The sequence below is a fragment of the Puma concolor genome, chromosome B1 (assembly GCF_028749965.1).
Source record: "Puma concolor isolate L17-30 chromosome B1, mPumCon1.1.hap2, whole genome shotgun sequence".
Lineage (NCBI taxonomy): Eukaryota > Metazoa > Chordata > Mammalia > Carnivora > Felidae > Puma > Puma concolor.
In genome coordinates, this window is record NC_141670.1 from 30,963,484 (window position 1) to 30,990,012 (window position 26,529).

Below are 26,529 nucleotides of genomic sequence, written 5' to 3' on the forward strand. Positions count from 1 at the left end.
TGGGCTAAATTACACCGGGGCAGGGTTTTAACATAGTGTTGGATTGTATCCTATGAGTGACACTAGCAAAAGTTGGCTACAAAATAATAAAATGACAATGGGGGGAAAAAACAGATGAAACCAAAATTACAGCAAAAGTAAATGAAGACAGAAAGGAAGAATGTTGGACTGTATTTGTAGATTACATGAAAATCCCAAAGAATCTATATAACAACTAGTAGAATTAATATGTAAATTTAGCAAGTATACAAACTCGAAGTATACAAAATTAATACCCAAAACTTAATTGTCTTCTATATGCTAGAAGTAAATAATTGGCAAGTTAAATTTAAAAAATTCTACTTGCAAGAGTACCTAAAAACAATAACAAAAAAATACTTAAGAATATATTTAACAAAAGACATGAGAACTCTTCATTGAAAACTACAAAATATTGCTGAAAGAAATTAAGGAAGGATCACAAAAGTGGAGAAATAAACCATGTTTGTAAATTTTTATTTATTTATTTATTTTTTTTTTAATTTTTTTTTTCAACGTTTATTTATTTTTTTGGGACAGAGAGAGACAGAGCATGAATGGGGGAGGGGCAGAGAGAGAGGGAGACACAGAATCGGAAACAGGCTCCAGGCTCTGAGCCATCAGCCCAGAGCCTGACGCGGGGCTCGAACTCACGGACCGTGAGATTATGACCTGGCTGAAGTCGGACGCTTAACCGACTGTGCCACCCAGGCGCCCCCATGTTTGTAAATTTATTGGAAGATTCCAATTCATGGTTTGTTGGAATTCATAAGTTCATTGAAAGATTCCATTATTAAAATATCAATTCTACCCAAATCGATTTATAGATTCAAAGCAATCCCCATCAAAATTACATCAGGCATTTTCACTGAAAATGACAAGCTGGTTCTAAATTTTATTTGGAAATTTGATGGCTCTAGAACAGACGAAACAATTTTGAAGAAGATGGAACTCGATAGTGTAAGTAGAACTTATACCATCTACAAAAATCAAGATGGTATAATATTGAGATAAGGATAAACACAAGGAACAATGAAGTAGAATAGAGTCCACAAAAACCATGAGCTATATAAAAGAAAACATCAATAAATTAGACTTTATCGAGATAAAAATTTTGCTCTCTGAAAGACATAGCTGGGAAAATGAAAAGACAATCAAAAGAATGGGGAAAATGTTCCCAAGGAACCTGTATTCAGACTATGTAAATAACTCTTACAACTCAATAATTAGAAGAAAAGCAACCCAATGAAAAATGGGTAAAAGATTTGAATAGACACTTCACTAATGACAGTATACAAATAGCCCAAAAAGATTTAAAACGCGTTGGTCATCAGGGAAATGGAAATTAAAACTCCAGTGAGGTACCATCAGACATCCATCAGAGTGACTAATTAAAAAGATTGACAATACCAAATGCTAGTGAGGATGTTGAGCAACTAGAACTCTTATACATCCCTGGTGGGAATGGAATATCGTTCAATAACTTCGAAAAAAGTTTCGTAATTTCTTAAAAAGTTAAACATATGACCCAGACATTCCACTCCCAAGTATTTATACAAAAGAAGTGAAAACATATGTCCACACAAAGACTTGTATGCAAATATTTATAGCAGTTTTATGCACAATAACCAAAAATTGAAACAATCCAGATGTTCACCAACAGGTGATGGATAAACAAAAAGAGATGCATTTATACAATGGGATATTAGTCAACAATAAAAAGAAACAAACTACTAATATACATAACAAAATGAATGAATGTCAAAACCATTATGTTGAGTGTATGACACCAGACCTAAGAGTATGATTCTATTTATATAAAAGCCTAAAAAAAAAAAAAAAAAAAAAAAAGCTGTGACATAAAAAAATAGCTCAGTGTTGAATGGGTCCAAAGGTGGAAGGGGAAGGATGGACAGAAAAGGAACAAGAAGAAATTTTGGAGGGTGATAGAAATATTCTCTACCTTGACCAGGCAGTGGCTTCACAGGTATATGCACTGGGTTGTGTGCTTTAATGAATGCAGTATTGTACATAAATGATATTTCAGTAAAGTTGATTTTATTTTTTTATTATTATTATTTTTAATTTCCTTAATGTTTATTCCTTTTTGAGCGACAGAGTGCAAGCAGGGGTGGGGCAGAGAAAGAGGGAAACACAGAATCCGAAGCAGGCTCCAGGCTCTGAGCTGTCAGTACAGAGCCCGACGCGGCCTCGAACTCACAAACTATGAGATCGTGACCTGAGCCAAAGTCAGATGCTTAACTGACTGAGCCACCCAGGCGCCCCAGTAAAGTTGATTTTAAAACAAAGGAAGGCTAGCCCAATACTCTATCCCTTCATATAAATACATCTCCTCATGTAACTACTGAAAACTCGAATTTTCAAAATAACATCATTTCCCTCACCAGCCTCATATAACGAGGGACCTGTTCCATGTCAGTTTCCCTTCCCTTCCTCTCATAAGCCCACACTCCACTCCATATGCCATTCTATTCATAAAATAAAAGCATGAAGGTCCCTCTCAACAAATGCAATATCTTCAGGCTCTCCTGCAAGAACAAAACCAACACAAACAACATGTGCATGTGGTATCCTTTTCCCCAAACATCCATCTATACGGGGAGCTACATAGGGAGGCAAGTGATGTAGTTACAGGTGATAACTAATGCTTGGAAAGGCAGGAATAAAGAATGGTAGAAATGTAATCATTAATCTGTGGTCATACATAAATCAGGCCACTTCGGGGTGAACTATTGAGGAGGAAGATAACCATTTTCAATCAGCTGAATCAACGCTCGGTTATGTGGCTTCACAGGCATCCCTCACACCCTCACAGCTAGATCATCTGCTACATGGAAGGCCAGCTAAATGTTTGTTTCCTTCAGTCTAGTGAGTATTTTCTTCTGGTGGGGAATCCTCAAAGCTGCAATTATTTAGCCTGATCCATTAATTTGCTATGATCCCAAAGCTAGTCACAGTAATTCCTCCTGATCCCAAGAAGGTATGTCTAGCATCTAGAAAAGCTTTCTGGTATTGTTCACATACCCAGTCCTATTACTCTGACCAGCTGATGATTGGTATTTATGTAGGGTCTGAGCTATGCTACTTTTAGGTGTCAACAGTTTTTGCTGACTCAGAGAAGCATCCCTGCAGTTGAAGTGGGGGCCTTGTTAACCCCTGTCTCCCACTGAAGCCCAGCTGGTATTGCTTCTCAGCTAGGGCATTGGAATCCTGAAATTTTGTTGAATATGATCATAACATATTTAATTCCTACCAGTTGCCCTCTGGTCAGAAAACATAATTAAAGGGTCTGCAGATGGTCTGGCAAGGTTTCCAGAAGCAGTAGAAACCAACAGCTGACTGCACAGCTATATGAAACTAAAAACTGTTTCAAGATATGTACCATATGCACACATATGAATTCCTTAGGGAACATGGTGAGCTCTTTGCATTACACGGGTATTAGATGCTGTGGGAAATGACTAAGGGACAATTAGAGAAATACATTAAAAAGGAAAAGAGAGAAACACAAATCAAAATCTTAACCTAGGATAGTTAGTTCCCAGACTTAGTAGGATATACTTTGGATAAAACAAAACAAAAAACAACAAATGCAAGACATAAAACTCAAAGAGGACTATTCAGGGAGAATGAGTAAAAATGGCGAGAGCTCTTTTCCAGAATCCCTAGGACGTATTAGATATCTTCTTTTAAATTAGAAACAGATAAAATTAGCCTTTTTACGATAGTCAATAGCCTTTATTAAAATAGGAAGTCCAGCATTATCATTTTCATTTTATGAGTTTTATAGAATTTCATATTAGAGTAGGAGCAGGGAGAATGATCCTTATACCCGTTAAAGAAATTAGTGATAAGAGGTTAGACCAGAGGAGAAATGAAGGATCAAAGAGAATCTTTGAAAAGACAGCGAAATATTTGAATACATTCATGGACTGTGACAACAACAATTGAGATGCATTGGGGTAGATGATCTTTAATGTCCCTTCACAAAGGGTTGCTTCATATGTTTTCTTGAACAGATTTAAGGTGTTCTGTAAAGGATGCCAAGGAAACCTGTCTACTGGCTGTTTGGCCAAAACTTCATTTAAAAAAATTCAGAGATGAGTCCTGTACAATTTTAGACTCTGTTTGTCTTCAGTCTCTCCAACACAGATCAAAACTGAAGATCTTCCCACTGGTTTTCTGAATACTGGGGCAAAGTAGTGTTCGGTCTGAATGCACATGGTTAGGATTTTTTAGGCTCAGCTTTCTTCCTGGGTTTACGACCCGTTAGGGAACCTCTCCTTTTAGTTGCATAAGCCAAGGTGACCCTCTAATGAACCAGGGTTTGCACAAGCCTAGTTTTTACACACTTTCAATGATCTCTGTCCTAGGGTCAGAGAAGGATTGCTCTTGTTCTGAGTTAGCCTGACACTGATAGCAGATATGGAAAGGCCTTCCCTTGGCATCCCAGGCAACGCTGGGGTTTTAGAGTACTCATTGATCATGCTCTGACCTTCTCTGAGTTCAGAAACAAATCAGTAAGAGACATGAGAGGGGTCAAGATGGGACCACTGAGAGTGGCAAAGAATGGTTCCCTTAGCTAAGGAATTGTCAGTGCAAGTTCTCCTTTGGTTGAGGTTTGATTCCAAAAGACATTTCTCTAAGTGAAAGTTAATATTAAACTAGAGTTCTGAGAGTGAACTAAAACTTTTAAACACTGTAACCTGAAGCTGTCTCTCTAGGGCAACAGAGTTGAAATCCATACCCTAGCCCAAGATCTTTGACTTAAACCATTTTAAAGGACCAACATCACACTTTTTAATACTCCCTGTTATCATTAGTTCCACTCAAAATCACATTTCCTACAGGTTCTTTGCACATTGTTAAATATTCAAAAAAATATAGACACGTTTTTCTTTTTTCAAAGTTGCATTTTATTATTACTTTTTTATTTTAGAGAGAGAATGTGCACATGAGTGGAGGAGAGGAGCAGAGGGAGAAGGGGGGAGTGGAGAGAGAGAATTGTAAGCAGGCTCCAGACTCAACGCAGAGTCTGACACAGAACTCAATCCCACCACCCTGGGATCATGACCTGAGCCAAAATCAAGAGCCCAACGCTAAACTGACTAAGTTACTCAGGCTCCCCAATGTGATTTTCTTAAGTGAGCACATTTTTCAAGGGTCTTGGGTCTCACTTCAGGTTATATAATAAGTGGGTGTGGAGCAGTAGAAGAATGACATAGCATTCATAGGTCGCTTTAAAGAATGAATGCCTTAGAGTTTGTTCCCACCTTTTCTTCTTGAATTTTGGTATCTGGCTCTTTTTTGCAGTGACACTTCCAATCTTGTGTCTCAAGTTACAGTTCTATTTCTGCTCCTATGTCAGTATCTGACACATAAATGGCACTCAGTAAAGGATGGTTGAATAAATTATTATTGAACAAATGATTATTGAATAAATGAGTTTCCAACCCTAAAACAACAAATTAAATACTTTCTTTTTAAATTTATTTTATTTTATTTTATTTTACTTTTGTAATTTACATCCAAATTAGTTAGCATATAGTGCAACAACAATTTCAGGAGTAGATTCCTTAATGCCCCTTACCCATTTGGCCCACCCCCCTCCCACAACCCCTCCAGTAACCTTCTGTTTGTTCTCCATGTTTAAGAGTCTCTTCTGTTTTGTCCCCCTCCCTGTTTTTATATTATTTTTGTTTCCCTTCCCTTATGTTCATCTGTTTTGTCTCTTAAAGTCCTCATATGAGTGAAGTCATATGATATTTGTCTTTCTCTGACTAATTTCGCTTAGCATAATACCCTCTAGTTCCATCCACATAGTTGCAAATGGCAAGATTTCATTCTTTTTGATTGCCAAGTAACACTCCATTGTGTGTGTGTGTGTGTGTGTGTGTGTGTGTGTGTGTGTGTGTGTATATATACATACATACATATACACACATCATCTTCTTTATCCATTCATCCATCGGTGGACATTTGGGCTCTTTCCATACTTTGGCTATTGATAGTGCTGCTATAAACATTGGGGTGCATGTGTCCCTTTGAAACAGCACACCTGTATCCCTTGGATAAATGCCTAGTAGTGCAATTGCTGGGTCATAGGGTAGTTCTATTTTTAGTTTTTGAGGAACCTCCATACTGTTTTCCAGAGTGACTGCACCAGCTTGCATTCCCACAAATTAAATACTTTGTATGTCCAAGTTGCTGTGAAATAGAAAGATGAAAACCCTCACACCTGGTAGGAGAACCTTTGGGCAGTGTTTTTTTCATTGGACTAATTTTTCACGTTTAAATGCTTTCTTTTTTCCAGAAATACCTGGACTTCATTGTTGACTTTTCTTTAGAGTGTTCTCAGGCAGGTTTCTTCCAAAGTCCAAGCCTTTTCTCAAATAGTCACTACAAACTCTTATGCATACCTCAGAACCTTTTTAAGGAACTTGTGCACAGCTCAAGATTTGAAGACTGTTCAGTTTTACTTACTCCATTTTACTTAGTTGCTATTCAATTTTACTTAGTTACAACTCAAATTTATTTAGTTAGGTCGAGAAAGTTAAATAGCTACTTGTTCTCTCAGTAAAAATAAAACAAAAACAAAAACTCCATAGACTCCCCCCACCCCCATCTTTACTCTCGGGAAGTGATAAAGCAGTGTGAAATTAGAGAACCCATGACAAATGGGATATCGGATCAGGTAGTGCTTAACTACTAAGTACCCAGGATTTTTTTTTTTCACTGTTCTATCATATCACCCAAAGAAGGAAGAGAACTTTGAATGCTCTTCCTGTGAATAATTAATGATTGATTTGCTATGCTTGGAATGTGTAATGGAGTGAATTCCAGAGAATGTGCCTATCCTTGGTGGTGGGCAAGAGAAAATGCACGGATCTTTCTCAAGAAAATAGCTCTGATTGGATATTTTGCTAATGACGTGAGTACCGTCATAGGTTTAAATCCTGCTCTGAAATTCAACCCAAAGTAACAACTCTATTTTAATAGATAGGCAAAGATACAGACTAAGAAAATACTACCTTATCAAGTGTGTATTCATAAAAACAACATATCTGCCTCTGCAGGAGTAGTCTTTGGCAATAATTCTCATTCTCTCTCTGATGTTCATTAGATTATATGAACTTGGATGAATCAATAGACTGTAAAATAACTCAAAAAGCTGTTTTCAAGATTAAATAAATTCAAAGATGTCAGACATTTAGCATTGTGTCTGGAATAGCAAAGCTGTTCCTTAATTGATGGTTTTCTTTCTTTTCTCTCTTCTCCATATGTAGCATTTTAAACATATTTTGTACACCACTTGGAATTCTATATAAGCTTTGGGAAATAGACTTTAATATGGACGCTTTAGGAGCACTATGAAAGAATTTACCCCAGTTATAAACCCCATTTACATGGTTAACAAGAGCGTATCACGTTGTGTAAAAACCAGGGCCAATGTTCTTTTGTAGGTCTTGAGGCTAGTTAAGTATTCTCTGCACTGAAACACATTGCTCCGTTTCATGTGATCAGTGATCAGAGGTTACAACAAGTATGTAGAGCACTTTAAGAATCTTGAGAAGTCATGGGCACCAAAAGAAATTATTGTCTGTATTACCTTCCTTCAAATAGTGCACTTAGAATGAAAGTACATCTGGATGGATTCCAACAAGGGGGAAAAAAAACCTGTGAAATGAGGATTCTGTCAACTTGTCTAGGAATTTTGTGTGTATACTAAATGGAACTTTGTGCCATATACTTGGCACGAAAAACTGAAGTGTATAATGGAAAAAAGAAAAAGGATTCTTCAGACTTTTTTTTTTCCCTGGGAAGAAAGGGATGCAATTGTGTACTTTCAAAGTTCTAATCACGCTGGTTAAATGATAACATTTTTAAAGGGCTATGTTGGGACCAATGTGGATGTCTCTGGTTTTGGTCAAGACTTATGTACAAGATCATTTAAAAGAACTGCTTCCTAATATTGTGACGTATTCCCCAGTCCTTCAAACCGGTCCACAAGCCAAGAATCCATCCATGTGTTGATGACATTCAAAGGAAAGGAATACCCTAGATGTGATGGTTGGAGATGACACTCAGTAGCCTCCATATTTATTTCTAACCTTCATTACTTACATCCTGCCTCCCACCAAGAAGAGTAAAAAGGCCTGAAATTTGCATCCCAGCCTCCCTTTGGGCTAGTGCATGGGCCTGTGACCCAATTCTGGCCAGTGATTTTGAAGAAGTACTTTGGGGGTAGAAATCACCAGGAAAGATTTTTCCTCTGTTTAAAAAGATATGTACAACGCAAAACTGCTCTTTCTTTTTTACTCTGAAGTGAAGACATAATGGAGATATGTAATGTAATGTGAAGACATAATTACAAATGGAGATGCACCAGCCACTTTATAATCAGAGAAACAAACCTGAAAGGGAAGGCCAACACACCCAGGATGACATCCCAGCAGAAGAATGACAGGAACACTGGGTCCTTGATCACCTCATTTTCGTTCTGGACCTCTTGTTAAGTAAATCCATAAATATCTTTATCACTTGTACTATTTAATTGAGGTATGCTTTACTTGTGGCCTAAAGCACAATTGATATACTAGTTCTTGCCAGAGGATGAAAAAGTATTCCAATCAAGGCTGATAAAGCTTTAAAAAAGAATAAAAGACTCTCTGTGTGATACGACTAAAAATCTACTGAAACAGATACCCCTCCCACTTTACATTCTTCATCCAAAATTCCCACTAATAGAGACTTGATGATATACATTCACTACACAAATTTTGACTTCCTTTTATGCATAGCACTTGTCCGATAAATGTAAATACTAAAACGTATTCATCATTTATCTGAAATTCAAATTGAATCGAATGTCCTGTGTTTGTATTTGTGAATCTGGCAACATGTGCCATGCCCTATGGCAGGCTCTCCATAATTCAAAGAATGCATCTCCTTCAGAGCCTTTAGCTGATTCTAATGTGTGATCTGGGTAGAAGTCCACTGCCTTAGAAACTCTCTCTTTCGGGGCGCCTGGGTGGCTCAGTCGGTTGAGCGTCCGACTTCAGCTCAGGTCATGATCTCACGGTCCGTGAGTTCAAGCCCCGCGTCGGGCTCTGTGCTGACCGCTCAGAGCCTGGAGCCTGTTTCAGATTCTGTGTCTCCCTCTCTCTCTGACCCTCCCCTGTTCATGCTCTGTCTCTCTCTGTCTCAAAAATGAATAAAACTTTAAAAAAAAAAAAAAAAAGAAACTCTCTCTTTCAACTCTACATTCTACACACCAAGAATCTGAAGCCTGAAGAGATCCTGGGATTTCCCCAAAGGCACAAAGCTGCGCACAGGCAAAGGTGGAAATGGGACCTACATTTCAGGATTTTTGCTAGTACCCCTTTTTTTTCAGTTGCCTTTTCACTCCTGCTCCTAAAGTCTCTTGGTTTTAAAATGAACTGGGGAACTAACGAACTAACGCTGTTTGACTCAGTAGAGGGAAGGAAGCTTATCATATAAAAGGTTTAATTTCCTTTGATGAGGAAGAGGAATGCATCTTAGTCACTTTCTTACACAGAAGAGCATTTTGGATAAGAAAACAAAGAATTGTGGAGAAAGAAAATCCTGTTCAAATCCATAGAAATACTTTCTTAAAAAGAAAATTTGCCAAATATTCTTTCATATAGGTGATATACATGTTTGCATATATATAGATATATCTCATATGTATATATACATGTCATGCATACATTTATATGTCAGATATATATACAGCTTATTACATGGAGCTCATATAGGTGATATGTAATTCAAAGTTACACAATGGCTTGCTGTATTTTGCAGCTATCACTGCAGAAATCTTCCCTCTGTTTCTTCACAGGTATCCTTGCTAACATTTTGATCAAAACTGCTAAGTCCCTAGCTTCTGTAAACAATGAGCTTTACTTGGAATTTATTTAAAGATTATTATGGTGACTTGCCCATGGAAGAGCCATTATTTTTTTTTTCCAATGGGCAACACAGAATTTAAAGCTCTTTGGATAAACTGCTGTGTATCACATTTCCAATTCCTAGACCTTCAGAACAGAAGGCTCAAAGTTTTGTCTAGAAACTTTTCCTTTTTAGCTAATCCAATTCTTTCATTTTGCACTGTTAGTCCAAATGATGCGATTCTGTCACTAGAGAAGACAGAGGCCAAATTAAGTCAATTCTCTGTAGAAGATCTTAATCTAGCATACATTGCTTATCAATCTGCCTTTCTCGTGTTTCTTGGAAGTCAAATCCGATTATCCCAAATGCAAATAATAAGGCAAATTTCACTTTATTAAAAAATCATCCCAAACACATTCTTACAGTATCAGACTTAATTTAAAAAAAAAAAAATACATGAAATTTCAGAATAGGATAGGTTCAGATGATTTTTGGAATTCCTTATAAGGGAATGTGACCCCAAATCTCAGTTCTTTAGGTCAAAGCATCCTCAACCACTACATCCAATTATGATGCACTTAGACTTTGAGGTCTATCAAGTTAACCATCCAAGTGGTTCCATCTGTTTTCATGGAACGTCCAGATAGGAGAGAAGCACAGAGTACCATATCACAAATAACAACTTTCTATTTCAAGTGACTCTACCACAGCCAGGGAGTCATGAAAACCAAAAGAAGCTCCTATTGGAAATAAAGAAATAATTTTTTTTAAAAGATTGAGCACATCAGCTTCAACCTTTCCAATTATTTATTCAGCATTTTAAGTGATTCTTCTCTGCTCCACTTCCAAGCTACCTACATTTTGGTCTCTTTCTAAAATTCAAACCTATTCTCCACAGATAAAACTTGTCACCTCTGAGAAGAGTCAACATTTATTTTATTGCATACATTCTGTTATGCTTGTCGATTTTTCTATGAATCACATTACCTTTTAGTCTCACCTGTGAGAATATTATTCCATAAGAATTTCTGTAATTGAAATGTTAAACTTACACCCTCGAGACTTCTACCTGCAGGATGGTGGATCCTGTCTCACCTGTCTGGACATGTTGTACTGAGCTGAGGTCACACTTACGCAAATGACATTCCAAACATTCTTCTCCCACTAAATTAAAAGGGGCAGTTCAAGCTTCTCTCTCTCCCATTGGTTAGGGATTCTGACACAGGGACTCAGAAAGCTCGGCAGTCCTAAAATGGAGCTATTGTTAGCCACATGACCTGTGTGAGGGCATGAATCCTTCTCTCCTACCTCCTGCCCCACTGCCCCTTAGTCAGCACTAATCACGATTCAACACTTGAAAACTAGGCAACTGACTGAAAATGTTCTACTTGAACTTTGATTGATTTCAGAAGGGTGGCATGTCTTAAAATGTTGACCATTTACTGATTAACTGAGAAGACAGAATTCCCCCAAACTGTAGCTAGTCTGAAGCTAAAATCTTAACACAGAAAAACTGAATAAGGAAACATACTCTCGTAAGATCCCTGCCATCTATAAACTTTTCTATTAGATCTTGGCTGTAGATAAATGCAATTACTATACATTATGTCTTTCAGGAATTTCTTCTTCCCCAAGACTCCTTGCCATTGGTAATTGGTTCCTTCCTTATCAGACATGTCCCTATATCAAAATCATAAAATAATTGCAGATGAAAGGTCTATTGTTTCAGAGTTGTAAAGCCATCCCTTTCATACCTATTAGGCAATCTTCTCAAGCATGTGATAATAACAATAAAGTATGACTGAGGACAAGACATGAGCTGTGCTTACAGCCAATGGTATAAGTGTGTCTAATGGAGATAGTATTTCCATCCATGATTCCAAACGGCACCCATATACCACTCTCTTTTACTCTGAACAGTATGAGCTGCCAGCTTGGAGGTATTCTTTCTTTCTCAAAAGAGTAGGAAAATAAAAGTGTTTTGTTCTTTAATACACTATAGGAGTGAATAAAGGTATACTGGAGGTGGTGGGGATGTGTGGAGAGGATAAATCAAAGTATAGAGAAAACAGTAGAATAAAACAGAAAAGCCAGTGTTTGTTTAGAATGGGTAAATGCTACTCTCAGAGGCCCGAGGTAAAAGTCCCAGCTGCACATTCAGTTACTTTCTGTCACAAGAATTAATAAGAATGAACATAAGAATTAATAATCATCATAATATTTGTTATAATTACTATCTAAATTCCATCGATCTAAGTGTTCTATTGTCAAAAGCAAGCCCAAATTGATGACAGAATAAGTATCCTTCTCTGAGTTAAACCTAAAATTATTTTGGCATTGTCAAACTACTCAGCTTCCTTTCAAATCCATGTTTAATCCAAAAAAAAAAAAAAAAAGTAAAAGAAAAAAAAAAATCCATGTTTAATCCTGTCATTGATATACTTATCTAAGCTCTTTTGGAATCCACTTATCTCACAAAGAGTTCAGGTAATTCAATTGAGAACAAAGATATGTTTAGCTTTTTTGATAAAAATTTCTCACTGATATTTTGTTGTTCTCAGAGTGTATGTATACTGTCCATTTGCCATAGCTGAATTATTTTCCTTACAGAGATGATTAGTTTCAAGTGAGAGCTAAACATTGTCTCTAGATAGCTTTATGTTGCTGCTACCTTTAGTTTATATTCAAACAAAAGGAACAAATAACTTTCCTAAAGATAGTGCTACTATCACTAACTTCCATTTACTAATATCTTTCCTTAACTAATTAGTATTTAACTGGTGAATAAATACCTAGTTAAAACAATTACAATAGGCTCATAATGCCATCTAGTGGACAATCTTCAAAATATCGTCCCATGGGCCATTTTCTTTCTATCCTTCAAAATGTCATCATTATTCTTGAAGAAGTAATCCAAACTACTAGCTAAGAATTATTGGTTAGTATCGCTGAACCCTCAGACAGAGCCATGATAGCATTTCCAACACTGGTGAAGTCTTAGGGAAAATTAACTTACCATCTTGTGTGCCTCCGCTCCTTATCTGTCCAATGGATGGAGCCAATGCCACTGGGAAAAAGGAGAGTTGCCCCAGTAGTAATTCAATGTACTGAGTTCATCCTCAGTAACAGCATCTTAGGTAGCTCCTGCTTCCCATCTGGAAGATAAAAGCATAATCTCTGTTGGCTTGAATATAAATTATATATATAACTTTTTTATATAAAAATTTTACAATTTCATCTAATCTTAACAGCTACTTTGTGAATATGGGGGAATGTACTCATATTACACTTGAAGGAATTAAAGTTATTGAAAAGTGGGGCGCTTGGGTGGCTCAGTCAGTTAAGGTTCTGATTCTTGATTTGGCTCAGGTCATGATCTCATGGTTTGTGGGTTCAAGCCCCATCAGGCTCTGTGCTGGCAGTGCAGAGCCTGCTTGGGACTCTTTCTCTCTCTCCCTCTCTCTCTGCCCCTCCCCTGCTCATGATCTCTCTCTCTCTCTCTCTCTCTCTCTCAAAATAGATAAATAAACATTTAAAAAATTGTAAATAAAGTTAATGAAAAGTAAGTAACTTGACCAGAGTCAAATACCTACAGAAAGCTCAAATTCAATCACAGATTTTCAAAATCTCAATGACTCTTTCAATAAGCCAGCAGTATATTAGAAGAGTGGCTTTTTATGACAAAGGAGACCTTTTCTCAGAAATGAAGGTTAAATACATGCTTATCTATTAACATGATTGATTCACAACTTTAGCAGATACAAAAGGAAAAATATGTGGTTATCTCAACAGATGCTTAAAAAGCATTTGATCAAATCCAACTCACATTCTCAATGATAACAGAAGTCTTAAAAGGTAGGAAGAGAATGCTTCCATAGCTTGATAAAGATTACATATAAGAATCCTACCATTATCGTCATATTTAATGGTGAAACATCATAATTCTTTCCAATTACATTCAGTAGTAAGGCTAGTGTTTCTGCTATTATTGCTTTAATCCATCAATGTACTTGAAGCCTGAGGCTATGCCATAAGACAAGATAAAGATATAATATATTGGTTGTTTGCCATGAAAACCCAAAAGAATTTTAAAAAATCAGAATTTATAAAATAGTTATGAAACAGTGCCAAATGCAAGGTAAACATAAAGTAATAACCTTCCTATACAATTAGAAAATGTAATAGGAAAAAAAAAATGACACGTATAACAGGAAAATAAAAACACACAGAAAGCAAATAAAACAAAGTGAACAAACTGAAAATACTTAGAGTAAACCAAATGAGAAATGTGCAAGGTTTATATAAATAGGAGTTGATTTTATTGAACGCTTTTTTAGCATCTATTGATATGATTATATATTTTTTTTAATTTTGGATTTGCTTATGCAAATGTAGGGAAGTTTTATGACTATATACAATTTTGAAATGGAATACCATATAAATTTTACAAGAAACAGACTGAGAAAAGTATTTGCAACTATTTAGTTCAAATATAATTTCTTCAAAGAAGCCACCTTTTATATCCCTATCTTCATGATATTTCTTCATTATTCCCTATTAATTATTATTCTCATTATTCAGAATCTTACTTTGGAATAATACGTTAATTACTGTGATTATTCTGTTAATTTTTCAGTCAATCTCTCCTCCTTTAGGAAAATATGAGTTCCATGAAAACATGAATCCTGTTTTTCTCACCAAGCACATATTTTAGAAAATAACGGGCTCAATAAGTGTTCGTTAAGTGAATAAATGAAAATAAATCTATGTAGAACAATTACAATTAAGAAGAAAAAATAAAGAACTCCACAAGCATATGAAAAGACTATGAACATGTAATTCCTAGAAGAAGGATATCAACCAATAAACCCATGAAAAATTTTTGTCTCAATATAAGAGAAATAACATTTTTAGATCTCTTCATTTCTTTCCTGGCATCTCATGATCCCAGAAAAGGGACTGGTTAGGCAAATGACAATGTTGTAGAAAGGAAGTGAATTACCATGTAAAGAAAACAGTCAGATAAGAAGAGAAATGGAATGGAATGCCCATTTTTGCCATTCCCATGTGGTAAGGCAGGAGTAGACTAGACAGGAGGAAGCAAGCCCCAGAAAAGTATGTTATACTGAAATCCTATTGAAATCCCAGAAGTCATAATGCTAGTTTAGCTGAAAAGTAGAACTAAAGCAGAAGAGCTTTTGTGTCCCATACACAATTTGGAAATCTATATATGGTGGTAATAAGGGCAGGTCAAGTGTAATGAGGAATATTTTCTCACAAGGCAATATTGCTTGATCATATCAGAGTTCAAATAGTTACAGAGATAGAGACAGAGACAGAGACAGAGAAACAGAGCACCAGAGTTACAACACTGAATTACCCTCTGATCCCATGAGACTAGGAAATCTTACAGATGTGCTGACATAGTTGTAAAAGGTTGTTGATAAGGCATGTTGGAGATCTTGATGGTATGGGTTGGAGTTGTTGTGGCCAGAAGGGAGTTCTGGGTTACAAGGCAACAACCCAGGGCAGGGATCTCTTGGGGGATCTCAGAAAACCTCGGGAATATTGATTAAGTTCCAGGCAGAGCTGTGGTGGGGCTGAATTATCTGTGAAGAAGTACAGACCATGACAAAATCAAGAAAACAGACTACATGCATTCATGAGTTGCCAAATTCATCCTCAGTCCATGAGTCAGAGTAGTCAGTCCTAAGCAGAGATCAATGAGAATTTAGAAGATAATGCAAGGGTCCAAAGACCTTTCTCTCCACTACTGTGAGGTTGGGTAAGCCTATCTCTGTAGCTTTTATTTACGGAAAACTATCTTTCGTCAGAGAAGGGGAAAGAGGAAAAATAGCCCTGCTAGAGACTTAACATTTTAATTTCCCAGATAACTGTTACCTAAAATTAGAATGTCTTCAACCAGAAAATACATTAATTTGCAAATTTGAGTTAGGTTTCTCATAAGGAACATAAAATATGTTATAGAAAATAAAGGAGTATAAAGAGAAGTGACATTATTATATTATATTTCACCCAGCAGATTGGCAAAGATGAAAAAGATTGTTATTATTTGTTGTTGGTTAAAGTGCAAAGAAACAGGTAATCTAAAATACTCAGTTGGAAGTAATGTACATTGCAAAGTGTTTCTGAGGGCAGTTTGACACTATTGACCCCAATTTAAATAATATACCCCACATCTAGCAATTCCATTTCTGGATATCAAATTCAATTATTAGAAAATCTACATCAGAAAATCTACATTAGAAAATCTACAAATTAAGATTAGAAAATCTTAAATTGAATTAGATAATAAGAATAACTTATTGGCACAATCAAGGACAAGTCCACAGATAGTTCAGGCTTCAGGCAGGGTACAATCAAGACTCTAAAATTGTTTCCTTCCAAGTACCAGCTTTCTATTTGTTCTGGTGTTCCTAATCTTCAAAAAATGGCTACAAGCAGAAACCAGGATTACCAGCTTCTTCATTTACATCCAGGGGAGAGAAAGTGTTTCTCCATTCAAAAAGGAACAAAAAAAAAATTTTTTTTTAAGTTTATTTTGAGAGAGACAAAGATAGCACAAATGGGGGAGGGTCAGAAGGGGAGATAGAGAATCCCAAGAAGGCTCAACGCTGCCAGCATGGAGCCTGATGCAGGGTTCGAACTCATGAAACTATGAGATCATGATCTGAGCCGAAACCAAGAGTCAGATGCTTAACTGACTGACCCATTCAGGTGCCCCAAAAAGGAATAAAATTCTTGACCCTACTCCACTTGGACCATTTTAGGCTACATAGGTGTCTCAGTAGCAATCACTTAGCATAAGAAAAGGAGGATCCTGATAGGCTAAGCCAAATTAAAACTCACCCAAAGGGTTAGAAGTAGAGTCAACCCTACCAATAATACATGGCTGCTATAAAAAGTACATTTGAATATGTACCTACATGTGAATAGTGGGATGCTATTTTGAGATATTAAGCTATTTCCCCCCATTGTTTCTGTACCCCACTGACCTTCTCCCTGCCTAGGCTGCTAGGGCATCTCATCTTCACTGCCACAAGGGAGGAACGATGTGACAGAGCACAGGCTAAAAGAGTGAAATCTTCTTGGCTTTTGAGTTCAGAAGATTTGGTGGAACATGATTAGCTAGAGAAATATTCCTCCTGAAGTGGGAGAATAGAAGTATCAGAGAAACGAGGTAACCAGGTTACATATTCGTTGAGACAAGAACCTTTCGCCACATCAGAGCTGAAGGAGAGAGGAGAACAGAAATGATAGACACTCTAGCAATAACTGAGGAATTCAAGAGCAGAGTAATCCTGGTCTACTTTCTACAGACCTTCCCAAGTAGTTCCCAAGGCAAGTCCACTGAGCTCCCCCTGATTCAAGAGGGTGCTGGAAATGCTTGGGTGGTAAAGGGCCTTAAGGAACTCCACCTGAGTTCCTGCTGCATCCCAAGGGATGCTCAGGAATTGTGGAATGATTTTAAATCTGCTTTTGAGGAATGCAGGAGTACCTAAGACAGACCCAGATCTGGAGAGGCCTAGCTGTCAGTAACAGTAATCCTTATAAATAAGGATTAGATGGAGCATGGATATCTTTGGATGGAGGTCCTTATAGGTCCCCATAATGTAGTACCTGGGATCCTCTGTGGAACCTACATACACCTCAAGAAAAGGTGTCAAGAAAATGTGGAATTAAAAAAGAATGTTTCTGCCATCCTAAAAACCATGACCCATTAAGTTCAGTTATAGAAAAAAAAATGTATGGGGCACTTGGATGGCTCAGTCGGTTGAGCGTCCGACTTCGGCTCAGATAATAATCTCACAGTTCCTGAGTTCGAGCCCCGCAACGGGCTCTGTGCTGACAGCTCAGAGCCTGGAGCCCGCTTCAGATTCTGTGTCCCCCTCTTTCTCTGCCCCACCCCTGCTTGTGCTCTGTCTCTGTCTTTCAAAAATGAATAAACATCAAAAAAATTTTTAAAAAAATGGACACTTCATGGAGTAAGACTCACACCTGCTACTTATGCATGTGAATGAACATGCAAATGATCGGATAAAGTTCTGGACAGATAAATGAACAAAGGTTTACAGAGGCAGGGATGTCTCATATAATTGTACCATTCACATAGATATTTTGATTCTGTATTATTCTATATTAATGAGAAATAGTATAATATAGATGTTAAGAGTTCCAGCTCTGGGGACAGTTTGGGCAAGTTCCTTAACTTCTTTGTACCCTGGTTTCCTAAGCAAAATGCAAATAATAATATTATCTATCTCATGGAATTATTATAAGTATTAAATACATGTAAAGCTCTTTCTTAAATACTTAACATATAACAAGTACTCAACAATGTTTTTATTATTTTGCATTTTGATGAAAATGTATTTGTATGTTACTTGTATCAATTTTTAAATGATCTTATAATAAAACCAAAAAGAAAATTAACGACCCAAAGTAGAATATTGAAGATACCAATGCAAAGTAATACACAAATGGTATCAAATATATAGCTGGCCCTTATGTTAAGAGGACAAGAATGTGTCAATGAGGATACTTAGATTTGCTGTGATTAGAGAGAATTTCAGAAGGGTATAGAATTTGGATTGAGTCTTGAAGATTAGGTAGGATTTGGATTCGGGTGAAACATGTTTTATTGTTAAAATTATGTGGCTGGTGAAGAAAGAGGTCCAAATGTCAAAGTTGTGTTTGGGAGATGGATGTCAATTGTTTGTAGTGAATGTTTTTAGATACTAGCTTGAGTTTACTGTTGGAAGAGTAGATTCTGCTAGATCACTCACTGAAAGTATATATCCAGAAGATTAGATAGATGATAGATACATACATACATACATACATACATACATATATACATAGATACACAGGTATTCTGGAGGTGATGCGTGAGCCACTGATGGTCTTTGAGCAGGGTTTACCAAGAATAATCAGCAGTTGGGGCACCTGGGTGGCTCAGTCACTTAAGCATCTGACTTTAGCGCAGGTCATGATCTTGCAGTTCATGAGTTCAAGCCCCACGCTGGGTTCTGTGCTGACAGCTCAGAGCCTGGAACCTGCTACAGATTCTGTGTCTCCCTCTCTCTCTGACCCTCCCCCACTTACACTCTGTCTCTCGCTCAAGAATAAATAAACACTAAAAAAAAAATTTTTTTTTAAAGAATGATCAGCAGCGAAGCAGCAATGGCTCAGAAGTGAGCAGACATGGGTCTAGAAGGAACTTTATCAAGCTTGAAGACGAATCACATGGTTTCTATTAACATAAGAATAAAAGCAAAGGCAGAAGTCCATTTTCTTCAGAAAAAAACAACAAAAAAATTAAATCTCTACGGACTCTCCATGCCCAGGATCTCTGTGCCAATGTCTGTTTGTGGGTGGGCTCTTCTTGTAAGGGCTCCTGATGGCTTCCGTCTTTGTCTGTGTTCTCTCTCTCCCTCAAGACAGGGACTGTGTCTACTGTTGACAGGTCACCATTTCACTTAACGTCCTGCCCAAACTGGACACACAATAACTCTGAAGGCCTTACTGACTTAAAACCCAGTGAAATAATGTGGGGATTTGAAATGTAGTTTTACCTTAGTAGATCTTTTACCCTGGGTCTCACGCCTTTTGATTTTATCCAGGTTCCCAGGACCTTGTTTTCATTTGCTATCAGAGGTGATAACCTCACTGTTAGTTCTTCTGTATTTACTCCAAAGTATAACTGAAAAGCTGAACAATAACCTATAGGAAGAAGGGATGCAACAAATCTCACAGATGGCTGGGCTCACAAATTGAAATTGTATTCAGAAAGGGAATATTTGAGTATAATTGTCTGTTCCTTGGGAAGAACAGTAAGGACTCATATAAACTCACTTTGCATGGTTATTTTTGGAAAACATAAACCAAGCCAAGTGGATACTGTGCAATTGCTTTAGTATTTAATATTGTATTTAATATGATCTAAAAAAAATTTTTTTAGTGTCTTATTTATTCTTGAGAGAGACAGAGACAGAGCACAGGGGAGGGGCAGAGAGAGGGAGACACAGAATCTGAAGCAGGTTTCAGGCTCTGAGCTGTCAGCACAGAGCCCGACAGGCGGGACTCAAACTCATGAGCCTGTGAGACCATGAACTGAGCTGAAGCCAGACGCTTAACCAACTGAGCCACCCAGGCACCCCTATTTAATATGATTTTAGTACATTAATAATGCTCGTTTAGGGGCGCCTGGGTGGCGCAGTCGGTTAAGCGTCCGACTTCAGCCAGGTCACGATCTCGCGGTCCGTGAGTTCGAGCCCCGCGTCGGGCTCTGGGCTAATGGCTCGGAGCCTGGAGCCTGTTTCCGATTCTGTGTCTCCCTCTCTCTCTGCCCCTCCCCCGTTCATGCTCTGTCTCTCTCTGTCCCCAAAATAAATAAATGTTGAAAAAAAAAATTTAAAAAAAAAATAATGCTCGTTTATTAAAAAGTTTTGAAAAGACAACCAAGAAAAAGAAACCATAATATTAGTAACCATAATACAACCATTATTAACATATTGTTATATATCCTTTCAGAATTTTTATGCATAATTTTGCAAAAAGAAAAGTATACATAACTTATACTATTTATATTCTCCTCTTTAGACTACTTTTGCCACTTCAAATAGGTGAAGACCTTTCAAATATTATTATTCTTTAAAATTGCAGTGTATGGGCACCTGGGTGGCTCAGTTGGTTGAGCATCCAACTTCGGCTCAGGTCATGATCTCACGGTTCATGAGTTCAAGCCCCGCGTCGGGCTCTGTGCTGACAGCTCAGAGCCTGGAACCTGCTTTGGATTCTGTGTCTCCCTCTCTCTCTGCCCCCCCCCCCCCCCGGTTTACACCTTGTCTCTGTCTCTGTCTCTCTCTAAAAAATAAAATAAACATTAGAAAAAAACTTAAAAAAATAAATAATAACTGCAGTGTAATTTATTATCCCTCTAAATAAATCTTTCTGGCAAATACACAATTATTCCTAATTTTTCATTTGTAGGCAAAATATACATTGAACATTTTTTTGTGTGAAGGTGTTCACACTTGTTAAAATATATGCCTGAGGTAGATACTTCAAAATCAGAATTACTGAATCCATGGCATACATATTTTATAGCTTATACCTAGAAAGGTTATACCAATTAGCAGTGCCAACAACACTATGTGAGAGTCATTTTGTTGATGTCAGGGCTGCTCTATGCAGAATTTATGGATATTCCTACACGCTGCCTTCACAATGTCTAGTCAACTGGGACTCTGGAATAAGCCAGTGATTTTTTACTCTTGCAGATGAAACGCAACCACCTATGAATTTCCTCTCTTCTTCCTTCCATCCTTAATACAGACAACTTCAACAAACTCCCAGGCTACTTAGGATCCCTAACTGAAGTTTTGAGCCGTGGCAGAAGATGGCTTCCAAAGATGGCCGCCAGCAATTCCTCCCCTCATTCTGCGCATGTGCCACACCTACCATACAAAGGTAGAATCTACTTCCCCTGCTCTTGTATCTGGGGTAACTTTGTGACTTGCTTTGACCAGTAGAATGTGGTAGAAGTAGCACTGTGAGTTCTAGGTCTTGGCTTTAGAGGCCTGGCAGTTTGTACCCGCCCTCTTGGAACTGGGAGTCACCATACAGAGAGACTTGGCTATCCTGAAGGAGAAAGGGGAGATTGCAGCCTTCTAGACATCTCAGTGTTCCCTACCAAGACGTGTGTGCAAAGCTTTCTTGGATATTCCAGTGCCAACCAAGCTCTCATCTGAAATCAGCCTCATGGGTGATCCCAGCAGACACCATATAGATCAGAAAAACAATCTAACTGAGCATATAACCAAGCATGGAATTGTGGGAAATGAGAAAATATTGTTATTTCAAATCATTAAGTCTTGGGGTGGTTGTTACATGGCAATAGGTAATTGAAACACCGGTTATCAGTAGTTTTAAAAGCTATAGATTTGACTTGCATGCATAGCTGTGGAAAAGATTACTATACTCCTACTTTAATGTCTATTGCTAATTATCTTCTTAGTAATAGACCCCCTGCTTTTTAGCGGTTTATATGGCTATCCAGAATAAAAAGTATATTCCCCAGTCTTCCTTGTGTCCAGTGTGACAATGTGACTAAGTTCTAGCCAAGAAACATAAGCAGAATTATCATGTGGGACTTCTAAAGAAGTTTCTGAAGTATCTTTAAAGGGAGGGGTACATTCTTCTCTCTTCCCTGCTTCAATATTTTTTTTTCCTGCTTGCTGGAATACTAAAATAATGACTGAGGCTCAAGCACCATGTGAGACCCTAAGGCACATAAAAATGCTGTAAAGCAAAAAATAAAAAAATAATTTGGCCCTTGATGATACTGGAGCAGCCATGAAAGGCCTGGACTGACTGCATTCTGACTTTTATTGGAGAGCGAAACAAACTTCTACTTTTTTTCAATCTACTGGGTCTTGTCGTGTTTTTGTTGTTGTTGTTGCTGCTGCTGTTTAATCCATTCAGTCATTCTTTATCTTTTGGTGGGCATTTAATCTATTTACATTTAGAGTAATTACTGATAGGGAAGGATATACAATTGCCATTTTGTTTTCTCTTAGTCCTGTTCTTTTTTTTTCTGCTATTCCTTCTCCTAGTATCTTCTGTGTTTTGTTAAATTTTTGTATTGATTTGCTTTGATTCTCTTCTCTTTTTTTCTTTTATGTAGCTTCTATAGAGGGTGTGTATGTGTGTGTGTGTGGGGGGGGGGTGTATATGGTTACCCTGGGGTTTATTTTAAGCTAATTATCGCTTAAATTCAATCACAAAGACTATACATTTTAACACTCCCCCCCCCACACACACACACTTTGTTATCATTGTCATAATTTATATTTTCTGATTCTCACTAGGGAACTGTCCTTGAGCTATTGCTGAATTGCGTTTGTGGGAGGGTCTGGGGCTGCCTACTTAGCCATCTTGTTGATGTTACTTCAAGCCAGTTCTCATCTTTATTCAAATATTTATCATTTATTTTCTCTTAACCCTATTGTAATATGACTATAGTTTTCTTGGAGTGTTCTGATATTTAATATAGCACAATAGGATTTTTTTAGGCAGCACTTTAGCCATTAAATTTGCTGCAAATGCACCTAAATGTATACACTTAAAAGAACTGGAAGTCAAGAAAAGTACTAAAGGAGGGGCGCCTGGGTGGATCAGTCAGTTAAGCATCCCACTTCCCCTCAGGTCATGATCTCGCAGTTCATGAGTTTGAGCCCTGCGTCGGGCTCTGTGCTGACAGCTCAGAGCCTGGAGTCCGCTTCAGATTCTGTGTCTCCCTCTCTCTCCACCCCTCCCCTACTTGTGCGCACTCGCACTCTGTCTCTCTCTTTCTTTCTCCTCGCTCAAGAATAAATAAACATTAAAAAAAAAAAAAAGATAAGAAAAGTACTAAAGGAAGTCTATCTGTCCATAATATAAATTAAGGAGTCTTGACAACTGACCAAGGCTTGAAAAAGTCCTCCTTGGGTTCTTCAGGGTCTTAGCCCATGGTGTTCTGATTCATATTTAATGATCAGCTCTCCAAGCTTGGGGAAACAATTCCTAAGGGTGTTTGCTAATTCCTATTGCATAAATAGTCCCACCTAGGTTGACTCAAACTACTAACGTGTTGTCACTGAACAGGAGTTGGGAAGGTCTGTGAAGGTTTGTACACAACTTGTTCTCAAGGAATCCCCTCAGTACACTTCAATCCCACTACCCTCTTTTTTTTTTCCTTTTACTCTCTGATTCAGCCAGTTAGAAATGTATTTCTTTGTGCAAATGTTTGCTCTTAATAGTAAGTTATTACTTACGCTTTTATGTGTGTTTATACATGCATTTATCTTTCTGTTTATTGAAAACAATGGACAAAACCTTTTTTTTTTTTTTTAATTTTTTTTTTTCAACATTTATTTATTTTTGGGACAGAGAGAGACAGAGCATGAACGGGCGAGGGGCAGAGAGAGAGGGAGACACAGAATCGGAAACAGGCTCCAGGCTCTGAGCCATCAGCCCAGAGCCTGACGCGGGGCTCGAACTCACGGACCGCGAGATCGTGACCTGGCTGAAGTCGGACGCTTAACCGACTGCGCCACCCAGGTGCCCCTGGACAAAACCTTTTAAAGAACACATGATGTCTTGCAAAGCCAAACTTATATATTAATGTGCATCTAACCTATGTTTCTCTCAATGTTTATTTAGACAGGTATGGGCATGTTAGATAGGAAATAATAAAAGGTTTTGACGGGATATTGGGGTATAAAAGGATACATTCCTTAGAAAATATTTATCAATACCCATCAGCATATACTAATCCATTGGCTCAAAGGAGAACAAGAGGAGGAATTCACCTACATTCATTTTAGGTGAAATTAGTATAAACAGAAAGGTAAGGCACTGAGAAAATGTTTCTACTGTTCTCTGGTCTCCATGTATATAATTAATAGATATTTGAGAATGATCTGTGTCTTTATTTCTCCTTCTTCTCCTCCTCACAGTGCTGCTGTAAAACTCAGCAGGTATTTAAAAAAAAAAACAAAACACAACAACTCAGCAGGTATAGCTAAGTGGATAAACATTATTTTATATTAAAATTAATTTGTAATTTTAAATACAAGAGGAAAGGCAAAATAAAAAGTGAAATGCTAGAGATTATCCCATTTTATGTAAAATATGAGACTGCAATTAATTTTTGTGTTTGCCACTAGCCACATCAAATTATACACTAGGTTGGTGGTTAAGGGACGAGGGCTAATATATTCCCATTTCTCTCCTGTTAGAGGTACTTCCATGGAAAATTTTTAAAAGCACTGCCGTGGTAAAACATTGCCCTCCTGCAATTGCTCCGTTCTGCTTTTAAGGACTACTCCACTGCAGATGCCCAGAGGGACGGTGGGTCTCTCTTAGTGTTTGCTTTCTTTGAAGTTTCTCTCAGTCCCTTTGTTCTGTTTGATTTTCTGTAGCTGAATCCTTTGGTGATTTCTGGGGGATTTCCCCTGGAGTCATTTTGTAGAAATAAAAGTGTCCTGTAGAGGATTTGTTCTTCCTTTGCCTGTTTTAATATCTCCTAGCATCTTTCCTGTTTTAGGACAAGAAAGCATCAATTCAAAGAGGTCAACTGATGTGTTCAAGGTTACAGACCCAAATCAGTAGCTCAGTGTGACAAGAGAGCAGGACCCTGAATATCCAGAGAAAGAGTTTGCCGTCATCTTATCACTGAACTTGGGGTGGGGTCCCGGTCTCAGGTGGGGAAATGAGTGACTATGATGAGACCGTGTATTTTAACATGTTTGGGCCTCTGTCTCCTCATGTGTAAAATGGGAAGGATGTGGACCCATTGCTTTGCAACCTGCAGTGGTATTTCAGTGACCTCAGAGACGAGGGAAGAAGGGGTTCTAGGCTCTTTACTCCCAATTCAACCACAGTTGGGAAAATGTCTGTATTACTTTTAACTGTGATGTGCATTGAGGTCATGAAAATATGAAAAGAATAATTGCATATATATACATGCATACATGTGTATGTGTATATGTGTGTGTATACCTGTGTGCATGCACGTATATATATATATATACATATACGTACATATATAAATACACACACACACACACACACACACACACACATATGCAGTCAAATGCTCTACCCCCTGAGCTATACCCCCATCACACACATATATACTGTACTGTACCATTACATTTCTTAAATTTGATACATTTATCAATAAAATTATGAAACTTGCTTGCATTTGTTTTTAGGAGGACTTTAAATCCCCCCAATAATAGTTACTTTGATGACCATGGTAGTATAATTCAATACTAGATGTGAAAGACAACAAAATGCTGGCATGTCAGTTATATCGGAAAAATGTCATTATTAATCTATACGTGTGCATCATCACTAAAACCTGAAAAAGCAGTGATACGGAATTTTTAATAAATGACCCAAGGAAAGTCCTCACCAGAATTTTCCCCTTCATTTAAGTCAAAGTGTCCCAATCACGGCAATCAGTGAGTTCTAGACTCCTCCATTCCTTTTAAGCCCTTTTCAGACCTCGTGGCTGGAAGTACTTCATGCAACTGAAGAGAATCTAGTCCACGTTAGAGCTCAGCTCTAGTGAGAAGGAGCAAGGTCTATAGAGCTCCTCAAAAGCTTCTCCAAGAGCTAGGCAACACAAGGAACATTTTTTAAAACTTTATTACATAGATTGTTTTCTTTTCTTTCTCTTTGCAAATGTTTTTCTGGATTAAAAAAACAAATAAAAAAAACATTCACTTGTTTCTCTACTGGATTGTATTCAGTTTTAATCCTTGAGACCAACTGTCCCCATATACCAAAAAAAAAAAAAAAAAAAAGGTAAATCTTAACAAAAGCTTATATTGCTTTCTGCACTTAAGTTAGTTTATGACAAATTAAAATGAACGTTTCTTTCTCTACTTGGAATTTTTCATCTACTACGTAGATCATTTGTAGATCTGTCTCTGGAATCTTCTTCCCCTTCACTAATGACATTTTATATGCCAGACAATTCACATTACTGTAAACAACAGGGAT

General features: G+C 37.5%; 2 long non-coding RNA genes across 3 annotated transcripts in view; one reads left to right on the forward strand and one right to left on the reverse strand.

Annotated features, from left to right (window-relative positions):
* Positions 1-26,529, reverse strand: part of LOC147581538 (uncharacterized) — a 229,043-nt gene that overhangs the window by 109,406 nt on the left and 93,108 nt on the right. For both annotated transcript variants that reach the window (XR_015250011.1, XR_015250012.1), the window contains exon 3: positions 12,968-13,106. This is a non-coding gene — a long non-coding RNA (uncharacterized LOC147581538). The remainder of the gene's footprint in view (positions 1-12,967; positions 13,107-26,529) is intronic.
* LOC147581541 (uncharacterized) lies at positions 8,371-25,881 on the forward strand. Its single transcript, XR_015250013.1, has 3 exons — positions 8,371-8,555; positions 21,310-21,444; positions 25,064-25,881. It is a non-coding gene; the product is annotated as an uncharacterized LOC147581541 (long non-coding RNA).